Here is a 21450-nt window from a genome sequence, read left to right as displayed (position 1 = left end):
TTATTATGGCCACTATTGACATAATTAACTTGTTTTCAGTTATACCTCATGATTTGGGGATAAACATGTTTCAGGCAAGTCTATCATCATTTGGTGACATGAATAAGGACAAAAACAGAGTTATTACTGATTTAATGGAAATGGTTTTAACAAACAACTATTTCTCTATGGAGGGTGAATTCTACAGACAAAAGGCAGGTGTAGCAATGGGGGCTAGATGTGCCCCCACATATGCTAATTTAGTCTTAGCATGGTGGGAGAGCCAAATGATTTTCACTTCCAAATTTTGGTCAAAAGTTACTTTATATTTGAGATTTTTGGATGATATTTTAATTTTTTGGAATGGTGACGAGAAAGAAATTATAGATTTTTTAGCCTTCTTTGACACAACATCCTCATTTTTGAAATTTACACATCACATATTTAAAAATAACTGTGAATACTTAGACATACTACTTCAAAAAAAATGATGAAGGAATAAATTCGAACATTTTTAGGAAAAAAACTTATTCCAACTCCTTTTTACATTTTGACAGTTGTCACCCTTATTTTCAAAAAAAGAATTTAGTAAAAGGCCAAATGGTGAGACTGTCTAGGATTATAAGTGACGATAACAATTTTTATGTAGAAATTAATAAGCTTATTGAAATGTTTACTGACAGGGGATATCCTATGCGACTACTTATGGAGACAAAGAAAGAAATGGTAACTAAAAGGAATTGTAGTTTTAAACCTATTTTAAAATTTGGTTTTAACAAAGTTTTGAAGGAGAAAACGGGTAACAGAGGAGAAGCATTTGTTATACCGTTTAATGAAACGTCTAGTACTATGGTTAATATTTTAAAGGAAGTATGGATGAAAGTGTTTAGTAACAAAGTAGAAGTTTTAGATATTATTAGTTATAGTCCGAACATTACATACGGTAGAGGAAAGAACTTAAAAGATTATTTTGAGAACAACAGCAATAGACAATCATACAACAAATCTAAGATGAGTAAATGTGGGGCTTGCAAAACATCTAGATTTATTAATGATGGTCCATACGTGATGATACAGAATTACAATAGCTCTATGAAATGCCCAGGACATGTGAATTGTAACACAAAAATGGTGGTGTATTTAGCTACTTGATTATCATGTCCAGCATTTTATGTGGGAAAAACTAAGAAAATTGAGAGACCGTATAATGGAACACAATAGGGACATTAAAAAATCTACTAACTCTTTATATATACATAGTATTAAATGTGTGGATTTTAAAAGATTTATATTTTTTGTAATAAACAGGATTCCATACAATGTTAATAAGGGGGGAGACGTCAACAATTTATTAGAAGCAAAAGAATGCCTATGGCAACTTAGACTTAATGCTAGTAGTATGCCAGGAATTAATGAACGTCTCCATCTCCAGTATTTTAAAATATAAATCCTATTTAATTTAAAGGGATTTTACATACAAACATTTTTTACAAAATGGAGAAAGAATGTTATATAAACACACACATATTTTTAATATATTTATATATATTTATAAACAAAAATATATTTTACATTTTATATTTATATTTATATCTAAATTATATTTTATATTTTACATCTTATATTTATATATTAATATACACAACACATTTACATACATATTATACACAAATATATATATTTAGTATAGGTACAATGAGGCGTTGAGTTTGTTGTGATAATGAATTTGTTTATGGGTCATGTGTTATGCAAGAATGGATTTGAAACTCCATTTTAAACAACTTGTATTTTTAATCAGCTTGTTATTAATTAACCATATTCTCATTAATATGTATTAGATAAAAGTGGCTGATTTGTTGAATTTGAAATAGATATATTAAGGAAGTGTATTAAAAGGAAGTTACTCTGATGAAACCCACTGATGAGATGGGTGAAAGCGCTTAGTATTTTGGAATCATTACATTTTGTTACTTGCTCAAGTTTTAAGTTTTCAGTTATATTAATAAATGGTCGTACCAGACAAGTCGACTGCCTTGGGTTCTTCATAGTTTTATTCGTTGGTTGCTCATTATTTATTTATTCCTGCTCAAGCTGTCTGTTCTGAGTGGAGGCAAACAAATCTGTTTGTGGAATACCTGACCTGTGCACTAAGACCAAAAAGACCTCCCTGTTTAGCATCCATCCATGAGAATCTTCCATGAACCTGCTTAGAGACTCTGCAAGTATAGTGTCCTTTAATGAGATGTACACTACCTGAAGGGACATATTTGCCTTTATAGCCTGACCAGAAGAACTAGCCCACAGAGCTGGTAGGACTTGCCCCCCCCCCCCTTTTGTTGATATACCACATCACTTTACTGTTGTCTGTGAAAATCCTGACAGGGCCTGATTTCCAATTGTGAGAAAGCAACTGTAGGGCTCAAATAAGAACTCTCATTTCTTTGATAGTGATGTGCTCACTCACCTATGTGGGAGACCACTGGCCCTGAGCTGATGAAGAGTCTGTCTCCAGGCTCCCCAAGCCAGGTCTGATGCATCTGTGTACAGTTCCTGGTTGGGGGGAGGGGGGAGTGGCTGAAAGGGAAGGCCCAGATTTAGTTGGATTTTGGCTATCCACCACTATAACTTTTTCTTCAGAAAAGGCAAGAGTGGGATGACAATGACAATGAGACCACAAGGATTTCCGGTACCACTGGATCTTTCTCATATTTAGCTTGGAAAAGGGTACCACTGGAATGGATGCTGATATGTATCCCAGGGTTCTCAGAATCTCACCTGCAGTGGTAAACTGAAAGGGAAGAGGAGAATGGAGGAAGGTGGAGAGGGACTGCACTTTCTCTTGCAGGAGAAAGGCAGTTGTCAGCCAAGTATCAATGTGTTACAGCAGATATTTTAGCGACAGAGTGTGAATGTTAGTCTCTCCAGAAGTGAAGCTGTGAAACTGAGATGAAGATGTAGGGTGTCCTGAGAGGTAGCCTGGAGCAGAAGATCATCCAAGTAAGGGAACATTTGAATTCCATGAGTTCTGCAAAAGACAATGGCTGCGGTGGTACTTTTTCTGAAGGCACTGAGAGTAGTTAATAAACTGAATTGTAAAGCAAAGGGCTGAAACTGTGATAAAAAAGGCAGAGAACCTGAAGACGTTTCTGCAGGTGGGGTGAATGGGAATGTGCAGATATGCATGCTTCAAGTATACAGAAACCTGAATGGTCTGGAGAAAGACAAAATGAAGGAGAGTTTGCAGTGATATCATCTTCAGAAATTGTTTCTTCAGAAAGGTGTTGAGGTGAGCTAAGGATGGATCTCCAAGTATCCTCTTTTCTGGGAACCAGAAAACGTCTTGAATAAAAGCCTCTTCCTAGATGCATGTTTAGCACTGGTTCTGTGGTAAACTGGTCGAGGAGACCCTGTAAGAAAGAAGGGAAGTAGGTACATTTGGTTTGGAAGGGGGGAAGAGGTAAATCCCTTAATGATGGAATTTTCATCCAAGATATCTGAAGAAAGCAGAGGGATCTGCTGAATGATGGATAATATCCACTTATTAGTAGTGATGAATTCCCAAGATGGAAGGGATAAGGTTAGCCTTTCTAATAAGGGAATTCTTGGACCGAGTAGGGAAGAAGGTGGCAACAGATCTGCCAGGCTGACTAGTCAGGAAGGGAGGTTTTCCAAACTTGAAGTTCCTGGTAGATTTATCATGAAATCTTTTCCTGGGTTGTTTCCTGCCCCTCTGAGAGGGTTTCTGATCCCTGTAGACAAAGGAAGTGGGCTTAGCCAGGTAATTTATTTGATACTTCAGCTGTGAAGTGAGAGCATTTTGTTTAAAGTTATTCATCACTTTGTCCTTTTGTTACAGTGCCTTGAAAAGGTCTGCTGCATGAAGGCCCTGTGAGAACTCCACCCAGTCCTTTTCTTGAGATGTCTGAAGATGAGAAACATTTTTAGTTTTCTGATTCTTTTTCTAAGGGGTGATGTCTGCCCTCACAAACCACTCTGGGTTAAACCCTTGGCAGACCTCAAAGTTCCAGGAACCTCCTCCCACACAAGGATTTGAAGAATGCCCTCCTGTCATTTTGAAATGATCCCCTTCAGTTCCCCCTTCTCAACCATTTCAGTATGAATGGTCTCACTGGATGTGCAAGAGTCAGACATCATGCTGGCCTCTGGCAGGTGTTGAAAAAGAGTTGGACATATTGCTGATTCCTGCAACATTTCAACTGGTGCGCCTGAATCAGACTGAGCAGCAGATGGTTCATGCTTAGTCTTTTTGTTCCACGTTTTGATGTGAGTGGGTCCTCCGAGGCTGAGGGTTCTGCCCTCTTGGTTTGCACAAGACTCTTCAGACATTTGTTTTCTAAATATATATTTAACAAAGAAAGTCGAGTGCAGGGGTTTTAGGAACAAATGACTGACAGATGTGACAGCTTCTGTAATCATGTTCAGCACCTTTATAAGGTATCTGCATCACAGTCACACTTCCCTCTCTCACCTGACATTAACAAATCTTTCAATGAAAGACAAAAGAAAAAAATGATTTCCCAATGGGCACTTAGCTGAATGACTGTAAGCAACATTAGCAGCTAACAACAATGCAGAAAGCAGGCCAAGTGGAGCAAAGCTCCTGCTTTTTGACTGGTTGTAATCTTATGCTCCTTCATCCACTTATGTACCCCTACTCTCATGGGATTAGGCAATATGACACAAGTACAAGTGTATAGAAGGTTTATGGCTTTAGTGTACCGGACGGACTTCAGCTTACCTTGGCAACATAACCGGATAGCATTGGAATACTACAACAGTGATGTAAGGAAGGCCATCTTGAGATTTTCTGCCGTACCTGAGAATCTGGAAGGAACAGACTTCAATTAACTAAGCACAAGTTAAATTCATATGCCCTTTCGTATGTACCTTACCAAGCACCTGCAGCAACTGGAGAGACCATAAAGGTTCCTCACAAGGAAAATTCTAGGTCTTCAGCATCTGTCCTATGTGGATCATCTGAAATCACTGCCACTTTATTCTGTTTCATACAGACTACTCAGAGACAATCTCTGCCTTGCATACAAGGCAATCTCTGATCCTACTTTACTGGAAATGCTGCATCTACGCAAGTCAAATGGTACATGGGTTACTTGCTCTAAAAACTTTAACCTGATATGTGACATTAATAGAACCTGCTGGAGGGACAGATTTGTCTCCCAGAGGTTACCACACCTTGGAAACAGACTCCCACTTCATGTCAAATACAGCACCTCATTGGCCCTCTTCAAACACAATCTGGACAACTGGGTGGGTAACCGTAAATTCACCCTGGGGGTTCCATCTGTGTCCCTCTTGGACAGTGGCAACAGGTGCGGATTGTGGAACTAAAGGTAGAACTTGGCTAGGCTTGTAAGGGCCCTAGGGCCATTAGCTTAGTAACTTCCTATGATCCTATAAGCAACTGGACTGATGTTTTGCAGCAGGCTTTATTTGAAAGGACACATCATGTGTATGCTCCAAATTTGTCCACCAGAAAGCAGACATGACCTATAATAGTAAAGATGCAATGTAAGGTGACAGTATGGCAGTTCATGCACAGGTTAAAGTTGCAACACACATTCTCCTGGGTTGCCCCTGAAAAGGTACTGTGTGTCCAATGGGCCTATCTGGTTAACAAATAAAATTATTATTACACCAGCAGATAGTGTTGCTTCTGACAAAACTGCAGCAGAAGGGAAAAGTAGTAAAAATTGGGAACAGAATATTTGTGGAAAATGATTACTCATTGTAACCAGGCAAAAGAGAAAGAAGTTTATCCCAGTAATCAAGGAATATTGAGAGGCAGGTGTGATATTCAAGTTGTTTTACCTAGCTGACCTCAGAATATTTTTCCTGGAGGATCAAAGACATGTTCCAATGCAGAACAGGCTACGGAGGAGATTAAAAAAGAAAAAGTTTATTCAACAAAGAGTGAGCCAGACAAGAAATCTGCAGGTGCAGGCAACTGACCATGGGAAGTCTGAAGAGCATATTCTGACTGAAATTTACAAAAATGGAACTTGACTTGTAGTAGTGAAGATGAATCGGTGGACGTCAAAGGGAAAGGATAACAGAACAGAGTAGACTCATGAAGAAATATATGAGCAGTTGGTTTGGAAAAAGTCAATTCAGCAATAGGAACTCAAAAATAATTTACATATTCTTCTCCAAAGTACAATAAATGGGGTAAATTGGCTAGAAATTATATTTCACAAGGGCATGTATATTGAATTGAAAGCTTTGACACATTCAATAACTATTTGAGAGCTGTTAAGGAAGATAGAAATTTCTTCAGAATGGATATCTAGTGAATGGGACAAAATGAAAATGGAGTTTAAAAACAGAGTAGAAATAAGTAGGAATTATTTAGAAGGGTTGAGAAAAATTCAAAGTATTGCAGAAAACGGAGAATCTCACAGAAGAGGAGATAAGAAGAAAAACAACTGCAGAATTCTAAAGAACAAACAAGGGAGTATTTGGATAATATGCATGATTTTATAAAAATTGCTGCTAAGCAGCTATTTTTGATAACAGCTCCAGAGCTCGAAAACTTTCAGCACAATGACTTAGGCAAAACAAAGTACAAAAGGCTATCACCAAACTCAGGGAGACTATGACAAGAAAAATAGCAAACTCTCCTACAGAGGTAATGATATTTTGGAAATTTTATAAAAACATATATAAAGCAGAGGACTACAGAAACCAAGAAAAGGCACACGTAAAAATATTTACGGAACACTAAATTATGCCAAGGTTAGAAGAAGATAAGGCTCAACAATTCATAGATAAGGTAGTAGAATATAAAACAAAAATGGTGACGTACAATCAATCTCAGGGATGTCTCCGGGAAAAGATGGTATTTCTGAGGAAGTCTGGAAGTTGGGAAGCAGGAAAGTGATAAAAGATCCGGAAGGTTTTGTTTAAGGGTGAGGGAGTACCAGCATCTTGGAAGAAAGCTGTGGTGGCTGTATTACCCAAAGATGTTAAAGAACCTTCAGACCCAGTATCTTACAGACCCATTTCAATTTTAAACCATGGTTATAAAGTATTTATGTCTATATTAGCTAAGACAGACAAAGGTGTTGCCAAAATTGATAGGTATGGACTGATGTGGTTTTGTGGAGGGAAAATAAGAAGTTATGTACTCACCATAACGTTCCATCTGAGTAGGTGGCTTCATTTGTCTGCAACCTGTGGGTCCTACATCAGATATCGGATCCGAGCCGGCAACTTGTAGCATAGCTATGGATCCGAGCTCCTAGCTCCTCCCCTCACCCATAATCCCCTGCCAACCTCCTACGACCTCAGATCAAGTTTGCCCCTCTATGGATACCTGAAAAGGTGTTCCAATAAGCATAATAGCTAGAACAATATAACAGGACCAAGTTCTGAAGGCCAGGGGGAAGGAGGGGGGGATGGTTGCAGACAAATGAAGCCACCTACTCAGATGGAACGTTATGGTGAGTACATAACTTCTTAATCTGGAGTAGGGACTTCATTTGTCAGCAACCTGTGGGACAGAGTCCCCAGCTACCTGAATCTTGGGCGGCCATCATGGAAGGATGTTCCGGAGCACTGCGGAGTCAAAGGATGCTCTCCCTCTAGAAATTACGTCCAGTTTGTAGTGGTTAATAAAGGTATGAGATGAGGCCCAAGTAGCTGCCGAACAAATATCGTCCAATGGCACTCTAGATTTAAAAGCAGCAGAAGTAGAGATGGAGCGAGTGGGATGTGCACGTACTCCCTCAGGTGCAGGCCTCCCGGAAGCTTGGTAGGCCAGAAGAATACATTGAGAAATCCAACGTGACAAGGTGACCTTTGAAACGGCTTTACCTAAATTGAATTTAGCAAAGGAGACAAACAGCTGATCAGATTGTCTGTGACCAGCTGTCCTATGAATATAGAAACGCAGCTGCCCTGTGTACATCTAATGAATGCAGCTTGTACTCTCCTTTATTTTGATACTTAGGGAAGAAAACCGGTAAGTTGATGGACTGATTGATATTTATTTCCGATGCCACCTTGGGAAGGAAGGAGGGATTGGTCCTGAGGTACACTCTGTCCGGATGGAAGACCAAGTAAGGAGGCTTTACGGAGAGGGCTTGGAGTTCGAAACCCTCTTGGCTGAAGTGATGGCTACCAGGAATGCTGTTTTCCAGGACAAATATTTGAGATTGACCGATGCGGCTGGTTCAAAGGGAGAAGTGGTCAAGGCTTGAAGGACTAAAGAAAGATCCCAAGGGGGTACGGCTTGACAGGGGGCCTGAGTAGAAAGGTGCCCTTGAGAAAAGTTTTGCACAATTTAGCTGACATCAAAGGACCTGTCTCATGACCCACATGGTAATGGGAGATGGCTGCCAACTGTACCCTTACTGTCGAACAACTAGCTCCTTGCTGAAAGAGTCCGGTTAGAAAATCCAGTACGGACGGTAGAGGGGCAGTGAAGGGATCCAAATTATGATGTTCCGCCCAGACGGAAAAGTGTTTCCATTTACTGCGGTATATTTTCCTGGTGGAAGGTTTATGTGCTGCCAACCAGGATGGCTTTGACTGGTGAAGAGATACCGGGAGTCCTGACTAAGAGTGGAACTGGAGCAACCAAGCTGTCAGCTTCATGTTGATCAGATTCGGGGTCTGCAATTCCGATGGATGGGAGATTAGATCCGGAGTGGGATCCAGAATCCAAGGAGGATTCACTAGATGAGACCACAGGTAAGGGAACCAAGTTTGCCGAGGTCAGAATGGGGCAATGAGGATCATTTTGCTCCCCAAACGCGAGGCTTTCTGTAAGAGCTTTAGCATCAGGGGTAGAGGAGGGTATGCATAGAGTAGACCGGGCGGCCAAGCATGCACCAGACCGTCTCTCGCGGCTTCCCCTGGTGGGGGAATCAGAGCGAAGAAGCTGTCGCATTTCGTATTTAAGGGAGAGGCAAAGAGATCGCAGCAGGGTTGTCCCCATTTTGCGAATATCTGCTTCGCTACTAGTGGGTTGAGAGACCACTCGTAGGGGGAAAGAATGGTGTGGCTGAGTTTGTCCGCCAGAATGTTGGCCCGCCCCAGAATGTGCGTTGCGATCAGAAAGCGGTTGGTGGAAATCGCCCATTCCCACGCACTCATGGCTTCTCGGCATAAGGGGTAGGATCTGGTTCCCCCCTGTTTGTTGATGTACCAAACAACAGACATGTTGTCTGACTGAATTGCAATCGTTCCTACGGGGAGGAGATTCTGAAGTGCCTGCAACGCCAACAGCGCCGCTCTCATCTCCAGAACGTTGATATGCAAGGAGGTCTCTGTATCGTTCCACGTGCCTTGGACTGTTCTGCCCGTGTAATGCCCCCCCCCCACCCGAGGCGAGAGGCGTCCGTGGTCACTGTGGCGAGAGGGGGAGGAGTGCAGAAGGGTCTGCCTATATGGAGGTCCGGTGATTGAAGTCACCATAACAGGGCCCTCCTGCAAACCTTGCTGATAGAGATAGGGTGGCAGAGAGGAAGAGATTGGAAAGACCATTGCACTTGGAGGGTCCACTGCAGTACCCTCATATTTAGGCGAGCACATGGAAGAAGCGTTATTGCAGCCGCCATGGAGCCCAGCGCCCTCAAGACCAATTCCGCAGGTGGAGCTTCCGATTGTAGGATGGCCCGCACATGCAATCTCAGATTCTGTAGTCGTTCCGAAGTCAGGAAGACTCGTAGATCCCTGGTATCTAATCTGGCCCCTATAAACTCTATTACTTGTGTCGGAGCAAGAGAAGATTTGTCCGCATTGATTGTGATGCCTAACTGGGGGGCTGGGCGGAGAAAGTAATCTCTGGCTGAGCAGAGTAGATGCCTTGTTGGGGCGGTTAGAAGCCAGTCGTCCAGGTACGGAAAGACCTGCATTCCTTGGAGTCTCAGGTGGGCCGCTATCTCTGCTAAAACTTTGGTGAACACTCTGGGGGCTGTGGTGAGGCCAAAGGGAAGGACCCTGAACTGATAATGACTGGCTCCCAGCCGGAAGTGGGAGAAACCTCCTGGATCGTCTGTCCATTAGAATATGGTAGTACGCATCCTTGAGGTCTATAGAGCACATCCAATCGCTCTCCCGTAAGAGGGGGAGAATGGATTGAAGAGTGGCCATTTGGAATTTTTCCTTGGTTACCGACAGGTTCAAGAGGGAAAGATCTAGAATTGGTCTCAAGTCCCCAGTCTTTTTTGGCACCAGAAGGAACCTGGAGTAAAACCCTAATCCGGGCTGGTCTTGGGGGATGGATTGTATGGCTCTTTTTTCTAACAGCCGCTGGATTTCTGCGGGTGCAGCCTCCCTCTGATCGGGTGGAACATCGGGGAGGCTCCTGAGTTTGGGGACATGATACATTGGAATTTTGTAGCCTCTGGATATGATAACGAAGCACCCAGCGGTCTGATGTAATGGACTCCCATGCCACCAGATGCCTCGAGAAACGACCCCCAACTGCCTCCTGAGCAGAGCAGTCGGGCAACCCATCAGGGCTGCTGCGTGGGTTGGTCAGAGAAGGATTCTCTGGACCCAAAGTTCTTCGGGGCCCCTCTGCCCCTAGGGCGACATCCTCCCTGTCCTCCTCTGCCACGGAAGGACTGGTTGTCCGGAGCAGGTTGGGAATGTTACGATTTCCGGAACCACATCTTCTTCTGTCCCTTTTGGTTCTTCGAGAAGGACCTCTGGGGAGCAGAGAAGCGGACTCCGACGGCATACAACGTCTTCCCGTCCTTCTTGCTCTGGACCAGTGTTTCGCGAATGGTCTTGCCAAACAAGGCAGAACCATCAAAAGGGGTGTTCGCAAAGGACGCCTTAAAGGGCTCCAAAAAGTCACAATATCGGAGCCAGGCCTGACGTCTCATGACTAGGCCCACTCCGCTAACTCTAGCGGCTCCCCTCAGTAGCGTGGGACAAAAGCCGCACAGAGGTATTGGAGATAGACCTTAGAGTGGCCATTCGAGTGGAGTACAACTGCTTGTCCTCCGCCGACATGGACTCAGGGGGGGAAGCAGCGTATTCTTTGATAAGATCCCACTGTATCCTGATGACATGTGCCATGTAGTTCAGAGACCTTACAGAGAAGGTCGCTGAACTAAAAACCCACTTCCCAAGGCGATCCATCGAGCGGGACTCCTTGCTCGGTGGATGGACCGAGGGGCTCTCCTGAGCTAGTTTCCTCTTCGTGGCTGCCGCCAACATGGCATCTACGGGGGGACCCTTGCTCCAGTGGGACCGGGGCTCAGTATCCTGTCCGGGCGTTTAGGGACTGGCTCCACAGTGTCCAGCTCCTTCCACGCCCTGGTGGTAATAAGGTCCACCAGGGGGCCGGCCGGAGGGGACACCCAAGAGGTAGACGGGCCTGCTTTGAATGCCTCCAGGAACACGGACTCGTCAGAGGCAGCGTTGGGGGCAGACCACCCACCTCTGATCCTAAGCATTTCCATGATGTCAACAAAGGAGACATCCTCCAGGGGTGACCTTGGGAAGCTTTCCCCTTCATCCAAGTCCGTGTCCTCTGTTAAGGACTCGGGGGAGTCCATGTGCCTCCTCTTACACTTGTGCTTGCGAGGCACTTCCTCGGGGGGGCTGTCCGAGGAAGTCTCACCAGCAATATCTTGTTCCAATGGAACAACCTGGGACATCGAAGCAGGCTGTCCCTGTGGCTGAGTGATGGAAGCCTGACCCACCAGAGAGGGAGTGCAGGGTGGAGCCGAGGCAAGGGCCGGGGGTCTGGACGCTCTCGACAGAGCCCTCTCCACTGGATCAAAGGCCGAGGGGGAAGCCGCTCTCCCTGGGCTCCGAAAGTCGACTCCCACTCAGATCCGATGAAGGGATCGGAACCGGCGTCGAGACTGTCGGATCCGAGGGACCAGTGTGCTCCGACCTGGATGGAGCCGAAGGCACACTGAAACCCTCAGATCCGAAGCTCAGCCCACAGCTCCGAGAGGTCGGATCCGACGATGGAACAGACAAACTCGAGGGCAGGGTCGGATCCGAAGTACCCAGTACTGTCGGCGCCGACCCACCCCCGGCTCCGACGCTGCCCGGCTCCGAACACTCCAAACCCGGAAAGCGGGTCGGAGAAGGAGCGATCGGAGCAAAGAAAGGGGTCGAGCTCCCCCTCGAAAGGGGGGGGGGGAGGCAAGAGCACTCCCATCTGCAGCTGGGCCTGGATGAACCTTCGCATCATCCGGTCCAAGTCTGCATCTGACAGGCTATATGTAGATCTCGAAGAGGCCACCGAGGCAGACCTGGAGTGCCGCCTCGATGACCTCGACGGAGATCGGGTCTCCTCCTCCTCCTCGGGTCCCGGGGAGAAGCAAGGAGATCGGAGCCGAGGAGGAGGAGGAGGAGACCTGGAAGCCATGGAGGGAGAAGCCCGCTTAGCCGGGGGGGGGGGGGCGAAGCGGAGGCCTTGGCCCACCGCTTGTGGTGCTTCTCCCTCCTTTTCTCCCTCCTGGCCTCCCTGTCCTCCGGCACTTTAGTGGGAGTTTGAATCCCAGCCGGGGTAAGGGGGGCAGGAGTGGCTACCACACCACAGGCTGAGGAGGTGCCACGGGAGGAGCGGAGGCCGAAGCCGAATCCGGAGGCAAAAGACCCGCCAGGACAAGCTTCGACCTCTGCTCTTTCAGTGCCCTGGGGTTGAATGCTGCACAAATTGTACATCCTGAAGAGAGGTGTTCAACCCCAAGGCACTGAACACACCGAGCGTGGCCATCAGCCGGAGATAGCTTATGGCCACACTCAGTGCATTTAGAAAAAATGGGTTTTGGGGCCTCTGCCATACCCAAAACTAAAGTACGCTACACAAGCACACAGGCCCCAAACAGAGACACACTAACGACCAGCGAGGGGAGGGTGGAAACCAAAAAAAAATTAAACTAGAGAGGAACCTAACCACTCACACAATTTACAGTTACAACTTTGACAAGAAAAATTGAAAAAATTCACTTATCTTTCGTTAAGACGCTAGGAGCTCTAAAATCTAGCTACACACTCAAGCGAGGCAAACTAGATCTGAGGTCATAGGAGGATGGCAGGGGATTATGGGTGAGGGGAGGAGCTCGGATCCATAGCTACGCTACAAGTTGCCGGCTCGGATCCGATATCGGATCCAAGACCCACAGGTTGCAGACAAATTAAGTCCCTACTCCAGATCAAACATATGACATCATTAATGATCCAGAGGGAAACTGAATGTAAGAAAAGGCTGCTACTGTTGGTGGACCTTGATGCAGAGAAAGCATTCAATACAGTAAGCCTGGATTTTATCAGTAGAGCAATGGTAGCATGTGCATTCCCTGACAGAACAACAGGTTTATTTAGGAGGATATATAAAAAGGGTGAAAGGCTACAGTGGCAAACTCTGTACCCACACATGAATTAGTTCAGCAATACCCACATGTGGACATGGTAAGATGAACTACTTAGGTATAGGGATTAAAAAAAATTATGTTATGGCAGCAAACTGTATGTGGGAAAAACTACAGAAAAGATAATATAAAAAATGTAGTAAAATACAACCACTGAAAATGTTTTTAGGCCCTTTAGTTTTATACTCAGATCAGGTATATTTTTTATCAACTGGAAGAGAAGTTATGGATGATAATTAATAAATAGTTGAAGGAATTTATTTGCTAGAAGACAGAAAGATGCCAAGAGTTAAGTGGGATAAGTTCACATCCCCATAGAACAAGGTGGTTTAGGACTACCTGATTTAAAGGAATAGTTCAGAGCTAAGGAGTTAGGGTTCATATACAGTGGATATAAAGTCTTCTTGGGTAGGAGTCTATCAGCATGGCACATTTTGACTTGGCAATACTTACCCACTCTTCCTTGCAAAAGCACTCCAATCTGTCAGATTGAGAGGGCATTTCTTGTGCACATCAGGTAAACCCACAGATTTTCTATTGAATTTAGGTCTATGCTCTGGCTGGGCCATTCCAAAACTTTAATTTTCTTCTGAGGCCATTATTTTTTTGATGTGGATGCATGCCTGAGGTCACTGTCATGTTGAAAAGTGAAACTTCTCTTTATCTTTAGCTTTCTAGTAGACCCCTGAAGGTTTTAGACCAAAAGTGACTGGTATTTAGAACTGTTCCTAATTCCCTCCACCTTGAATAAAGCCCCAGTTCCAGCTGAAGAAAAGCAACCCCAAAACATGATACTGCCACCACCATGCTTCACTGTGGGGATGGTGTTCTTTTGGTGATGTGAAGTGTTGTTTTTGCGCCATACATACTTTTTGGAATTGTGACCAAAAAGTTCAACCTTGGTCTCATCAGACCAGAACACATTTTCCCACGTGCTTTTGGGAGACTATGCATTGTTTTGCAAATTTTAGTTGGGCCTGGACGTTTTTCTGTGTAAGAAAAGGCTTCCATTTTGCAACCCTACCCCATAGTCCAGACATATAGAGAATACAGGAGATTGTTGTCACATGTAGTACACAACCAGTACTTGTCAGAAATTCCTACAGCTCCTTCAGTGTAGCTTGTAGGTCTCTTGGCAGCCTCCATGACCAATTTTCATCTCGTCTTTTCTCAATTTTGGAGGGACGTCCAGTTCTTTGCAACATCATTGTTGTCCCATATTTTCTCCACTTTTTGATGACTGTCTTCACTGTGTTCCATGGAATATCCAATGCTGTGCTTTTTTGTACCCTTCTCCTGACTGATGCAATGAAATCCCTTTGATGCTTTGTAAGCTTTCTGCGAACCATGGCATTTGCTGTAGCAGGCAACTCAGTAAATGTCAGGAAAATCTTACTAGGACAGCTGAACTTTATTTATTTGGGGTTAATCAGAGTCTCTTTAATTGATGGCAGGGTGTGTACTCAAGAAGACAATGCTGTAATTAAATCAAATGGTGCTTCAACAAAGTATTAGTTTAAGGGTGTGCACACACAACAAAGTATTAGTTTAAGCGTGTGCAAATTTATGCAACCAGCGTATTGTACATTTTTTATTTTTTATATTTTTCCCCTAACAGATTTGTTTTTTTTTTTTTTTTCAATTGAATTGTACAGGTTATAGGTCACATTAAAGATGGGAAAAGTTTTGAAATGATTTATTGTGGTCTCATTTTTTATATTACAAAAACCTGGCATTTTAACAGGGGTGTGCACACATTTTATATCCACTGTACATAACACAAGTAGAAGGTTATAAATCAAAGCAGAAAGGGTGGATGATGAAACGGGAGTTTGAGAAATAAGGAGACAGTAGGATTTTGAATGCAGGCCCTTTAGGAGTATAACAAAAACCATACAGAATATTATACTCATGAAGCAGCAGAAAACATTTGAAGAACTAACCCTACTCCAGATTTATACCTTTTTATAGAAGGTTTGTTGATGATTTGTTTTTTCTGTGGGTAGGCACTAAACAGTAGTTAAAAGAGTTTGAGGTGTATGTAAATAATACAACTAACCATTTATGTTTTTCTAAGAATGCATCAACACAGTATGAATTTTCTTGATGTCACTGTTGAAGTGGATGGGAATGGCTCCATTTTTACTAAATTGTACAAGAAACCATGCCATGTCAACCATCTTTTGTATAGGCATAGTATGCACCCCACCCACATTTTTGGTAATGTTGTTAAAAATCAAGTTTTTAGAGCCTCCACGTTAAATGTACGTGATAAACAGTTTCAAGAGCAGGTAGGAACTATACAGCACTGTTTAGGGATGAGAGATTATAGTGACCGAGAAATAGTTGAAAATGTAGAGAGGGTTAAAAGCTTGAGGGGGACCACAGCTACACCTTATTTTTCAAAACCTGTATCAGACAGGGTAATGTATAATAAGAACAATCAGTGTAAACTGAGGGTACCATTACATTATTCTAGTAATGTTTCCATGTACATGAATGTTATTAGAAAACACTGGAAAGTCCTTATGACAGACAAAGATATTTCCAACGTGACAGAGCCCATCCCTAGGTTTGTACTTAGGAACATGAAATCCTTAAAAAGGACCTTATGCTACTCAAGGAATAAGCATAAATATAGAAGTAATGTCACTTTAGCATGTGGCACCCAGCAATGAACCACTGTCCAAAAAGCCACACTCGGACGATAAAATTAGCGCTTTCATTCACTTTTTATTAATGTGAACTTCTTCAGAAACATACATTTAAACCTACCACTTCCTTTCATGTTCAATTATTTAACTTAAACAGGAAATTATATCAAATGCCAATTAATTTTAGTAACACAAAAAAATTGTGTATACGAGTATACAAAAAGTTAATAAAATATGACATAAAAAATCTGTATACATTTACATCTTCTAAAATAACTTTGGTGACACATTTGTAACTTTTGAAGTTTATCTATATGTTAAAAAAACATTTTAAATGTATGACTTCATTTAAACCGCGTGCTAAGTCTGCACCTAGCAATAATTGCCAAAATGTTTCCTTGCATTCTAATACATTGTTCAGATCACCAGCAAATAAAGCCTTTTCCACATTATCTAATATGAAAAATTCAAACTTTTTAAATTCTTTACATAAAAGAGCATGCCTAGTTAATGTATTGTTCTTATCTTTTTTCTTTATGTCCAAATTGTGTTCATATATTCTATGCTTTAGGCTTCTCTTTGTTTTGCCAATGTAATAACTTTTGCATGATGTACAAGTGGCCACATAAACAACGTAATCGCTGTTGCAATTATAATAATTTTTAGCCCAAAATGTTTCTCTTGAATGTCCTATAATGACAAAAGATGAATTACTTATAAATCTACACTGTTTACAATTAGTAAAACTGTAAGTACCCTTTTTACGAGTACATGTACGACTTAAAGTGCTACTCTTCTCTTTTCTGGAGTCTAACATGTACTTGATATGAGTAGTTTTTTTATAAGTAAATCTCAGTGCTATTCTTAATGTAGTCACTAACTCCTTATTACCCAGAATTATTCTCCAATTGTTCTCTATTATATGTTTAATATGCCACATTTCACTAACTATCGGTATAGGAAATGCAATATTGTATTCATTTGCTCCTTTTGTGGAACTACCTTTATTCTTATATACCAGGCCAACCATCACATCCTTGGAATGCACAATTGGTTTAGCAACCCCACTTCTGAATACCCTCACTTCACCTTCAATTCTTTTTAACCAATTCAAGTCATAACCTCTATTTGTGAAAAGTAGCCTCAGGAAAGAAACTTACTTTAGAAAAACTTCTTCTTCGGAAGTAAGTCTACTTAGTCTTATGATTTGTCCTTTAATGACGCCTTTTTTCATGTGTGGGGGATGCAAACTGTCTTTGTGTAAGTACTGATTGGCAAAACAAGGTTTTCTGTAAATTTTACTAGTAAATTCTTTTCTCTCATAGTCTATACCCAAATTTAAATCCAAAAAAAGTGCAGTTTTGTACCTACCATAAATGTAGATGTTCAAGTGTATACCCTGCTGCAGTCATCACACTTGGGTTATCCTGCTGTCAGGTGGTCCTGCAGTCGGCCCAAATTCCGAAGTCTTGGTCCGGCGTCGGTTGCTGTCGCTTCTTCCCTGACATCAGAGCACCAGGGGTAAATAAGAGGCATCCAACGCCATTTTCTTGCCCCAGATGTCAGGTACCCCCCCCAAAAGGTGGTCAGTAGATAGTACCAAAATTAAAAGAGTAGCACAAGCAAAACATCCCTCCAGCTACAAGCAAATACACCACAAAGGTTGTATCAGACTTTGAGGTACTGAAAGGTTTTCGTTAGGTCAGAGGGGATGGAGGGAGGGTAGCCTGGACTGCAGCAGGGTATACACTCGAACATCTACATTTATGGTAGGTACAAAACTGTACTATGTTCATTGTGTTACCCTGCTGCAGTCATCACACTTGGGTTGAATCCCAAAGCTAAGGATGGGAGGTGGAGTCAAACAGGGTTAGAGGAGGCTAGAAGGCCCTGCAAAACTGCAGTGGCGAAGCCAGCTCTAGTCTTAGAGTAAAGTGGTAAGTGATAGTGTTTGGTGAAGGTGTGTACTGAACTCCAAGTTGCAGCTTCCAGAATATCCTTGGTAGGCACCCCCCTGAGGAAGGCTGTAGATGTAGCTGCTGCCCTGGTGGAGTGGGGCCTAATGCTAGCAGGAACTGGTTTTCCATGGTGGGTGTAGCAAATACATATGCAATGTCCTACCCATTTGGAAATGGTCTGTTTTGAGATAGCCTTTCCTTGTGAAGCTGTAGCATAGGATACAAAAAGCTGGTCAGATTTTCTGAAAACCTTAGTTTTATCCAAGTAGTAACGTAGCTGCCTGTGAATGCCCAAGGAATGCAGGAGTCTTTCTCCTTTGTTCTGCGGATTTGGAAAGAAGGTGGGTAAATGAATGGTTTGATTTAGAGCCACACTGGATACCACCTTAGGCATAAAGGATGGGTTAGTTCGTAGAGAAACTCTGTCTTGATGAAAAATGAGGAAAGGCTCTACCGCCATTAGAGCCTGAAGCTCTGAGACTCTTCTGGCTGAAGTAATTGCTAGCAGCAGGGCAGTCTTCCATGATACAAACTTTATTCAGCTGAGAAAGCTGGCTCAAAAGGAGGTAGCATAAGTTTTTCTAGAACAAAATTGAGGTCCCAAGTTGGTGTTGGTGCTCTCCTGGGAGGCCTAATGTTTTTGGCCCCTCTGAGAAACTGCCTTAGAAGTGGATGTAAAAATAAGGGAGGATCCATGTTGTAGTGAGCTGAAATAGCTGAGGCGTGGATTTTAATAGATGAAAAAGAAAGTCCTTTGTGTAACATCTCAGTTAAATATTGTAGAATCTGAGGTATGTCCGGCAGAAGGGTATTTTGGCCTTTAGCTTGGTTCCAGGCGCAAAACCTTTTCCATTTGTCTGAGTAGGCTTTCCTGGTGCTGGGCCTCCTGGCCTCCAGAATAACATCCATAACAGGTTGTGAAAGAGGAGCTGCATGGTTGCTTAGTAGATTTGCTATGCAACCAAATTTAAGGTTTTGAGCTGGCTGTGTAGAGTCTTGCTGTGTGAGCAGATGAAAAATTTGTGGTAAAATCCATGGTGGGCCCTGGGCCATATTCCTTAATAGTGGGTACCAGTGCTGGCGTGGCCAGTCTGGGGCAATGAGTATCATTCAGGGTCTCTCCATCCTGACTTTCAGCAGCACCTTTGTGAGAAGGGGCAATGGAGGGAAGGCATATACTGACAGCATTTTCCAACTGAATGAGAATGTCCACTTTCCAAGCTTGCTGGTGAAATGTCCTTGTGCAAAATTTTGTTAGTTGATAGTTTTGGGGGCTGGCAAACAGGTCTATGTCTGGGTGTCCCCATTTTTGAGTTATCATTGCAAATACTTGTGGATCCAGTTTCCACTCGTGGGAATCCATGATGTTTCTGCTTAGGTCGTCTGCCAATGTGTTCTTTTTTCCTGGCAGGAATTGAGCTTGTAATTGAACTTGGTAAGCCAGTGCTGTGTTCCACAAGGTCATTGCTTGCCTGCATAGAAGGTAGGAGTGTGTACCCCCTTGTTTGTTTATGTACCACATTACTGTAGTGTCGTCTGTCCTTATTATACGCTGCCCTGGAAGTAAGAGGTCCTTGAAGGCCGTCAGGGCATTCTGCACAGCTAGCATTTCTTTTTGATTGATGTGCAGATTTCTTTGATCTGCAGTCCATATGCCTTGAATGCACCGTCCTGCCATGTGTGCCCCCCAGGCATAGTCCGATGCATCTGTTGTCATAGTCTGCCTGGCTGGGGGTAGGGTGAAAGGCTGACCCTTGTTGAGGTGACATGCCTGTGACCACCATAGAAACTCCTGTTGAAGGAAGGGAATGAGAGGTATCATTGCTTCCAAGCTGTGGCTGCGTTGAGTCCATACGCTTTTTAGGTGCCATTGTAATTTCCTCATATGCAGTTTTGCAAATGGTATTAGTAGTATGCAAGATGCCATGAAGCCTAAGGCCTTCAGAATTTTTCTTGCAGGGAGTTGGGTCTTTGTTGCCATTGTTTTGTACTGAGTTAGTTGTAGTTGTTTGTCTGGCGTCAGGTAAGCCATCAGGGCCGTTGTATTCAAGCTGGCACCCAGGAATGTCATATTTTGTGAGGGCACTAGTTTTGATTTATTTTCGTTTACTGTGTACCCTAGGCAACTTAGAATGTGTTTTACAAAAGCCAGATGATGTAAGAGAGTGTCCTTGCTTTCTGCTTGGATGAGGCAGTCGTCCAGGTATGGGTATATTTGAATTCCTCTGTGTCTGCAGTATGCAATTACTGGTGCCAGGCATTTTGTGAAGACCCTGGGCGCAGTAGATAAGCCAAAGGGCAGTGCAGAGAATTGGTAATGGGTTGAACCTGCAATGAAGCGGAGGTATCTTCTGCAATTTTGTCTGATAGGGACATGCAGGTATGCCTCCTTGAGGTCCAACGTTACTAGCCAAGCTTTCTTGCCCAACATGGGAAGAAGCTGCTGTAGTGTTAGCATCTTGAATTTGGGTACTTGCAAGAAGGTGTTTAGAATTGAAAGGTCCAGAATGGGTCTCCAAGCATTGTCCTGTTTGGGGACTAGAAAGAGTCTTGAGTAAAATCCTTGGCCTTGCTCCTGTGTAGGTACCAGTTGAAAGGCTCTCATGTCCATGAGAGCTTTGTGGAAGGTTTGGCATGCCTTTTATCCTTGGCAAGGTGTGGAAATGGAATTTGTATCCTTGTGAGATAATGTCTAGGACCCATTTGTCCTTTGTGACGATGCGCCAGTCGTCTGCAAAAAGTGCTAATTTTCCTCCCAAGGGCGCTGCCAAGAGGGTTTTGCTTGGCAGTGTGAGGTTTAAGTCATTGTGTTTGTCTTCTAGTAGTTTGGGACCTGTCTTCTCCTCCCTTCTGTGTTGCTGTGCCCCATTGGCGAGGTTTGTAAAGGATTTCTGCTTGTCCTCTGCCCCTTGGGCGCCTGTATTTACCTCTCTGTGGTCTGTCAGAAGCTGGAAAGGACCAATTTTTTGTTGGCCAATTTCTGCTGAAGCGTGGGGGCTGTACCTGTAAGAAATATTTGACCACCTACATATATTTTGCCTTATCCTCCATTTTCTTTAAAACCTCTTCTGCTTTAACCCCAAATAAGACATCCTGCTGTAAGGGTGCATCTAGTAACTTTGCTTTAACATGATCAGGCAGAGTTTGTTCCTTTAACCAAGCACACCTACGTATAACAGACCCAGTAACAGCTGCTCTACAGGAAGCTTCCAAGGAATCAAATCCACATTGTAAAGTATGTTTGCCCACCTGTTCAGCTGCATGCAACAGATCCTGCATTTCCTTGAATTCAGACTGTTGAGGGTGCGTGCTCATCTTTTGTTTTATTTCAGACATTAGGAACTGCTGGTATTTAAGCATGTGAAATTGACAATTTAGTGTTCTCATAGCCAGAGTAGCTGAGGTGTAAACCTTCTTCCCCCACCTATCTAGTGCTCTGGAGTCCCTTTCAGAGGGTACAGGATTTTTGGC

General features: G+C 43.3%; 1 protein-coding gene across 1 annotated transcript in view; it reads right to left on the bottom strand.

Annotated features, from left to right (window-relative positions):
- PPP1R16A (protein phosphatase 1 regulatory subunit 16A) overlaps positions 1-21450 on the bottom strand; it is a 1191114-nt gene that overhangs the window by 582090 nt on the left and 587574 nt on the right. The gene's annotated exons all lie outside the window — the stretch shown is intronic.

Source organism: Protopterus annectens, chromosome 3.part1 (assembly GCF_019279795.1).
Source record: "Protopterus annectens isolate FY-2018-M chromosome 3.part1, PAN1.0, whole genome shotgun sequence".
NCBI lineage: Eukaryota > Metazoa > Chordata > Ceratodontiformes > Protopteridae > Protopterus > Protopterus annectens.
This window is presented reverse-complemented; position numbering and strand designations above follow the sequence as displayed.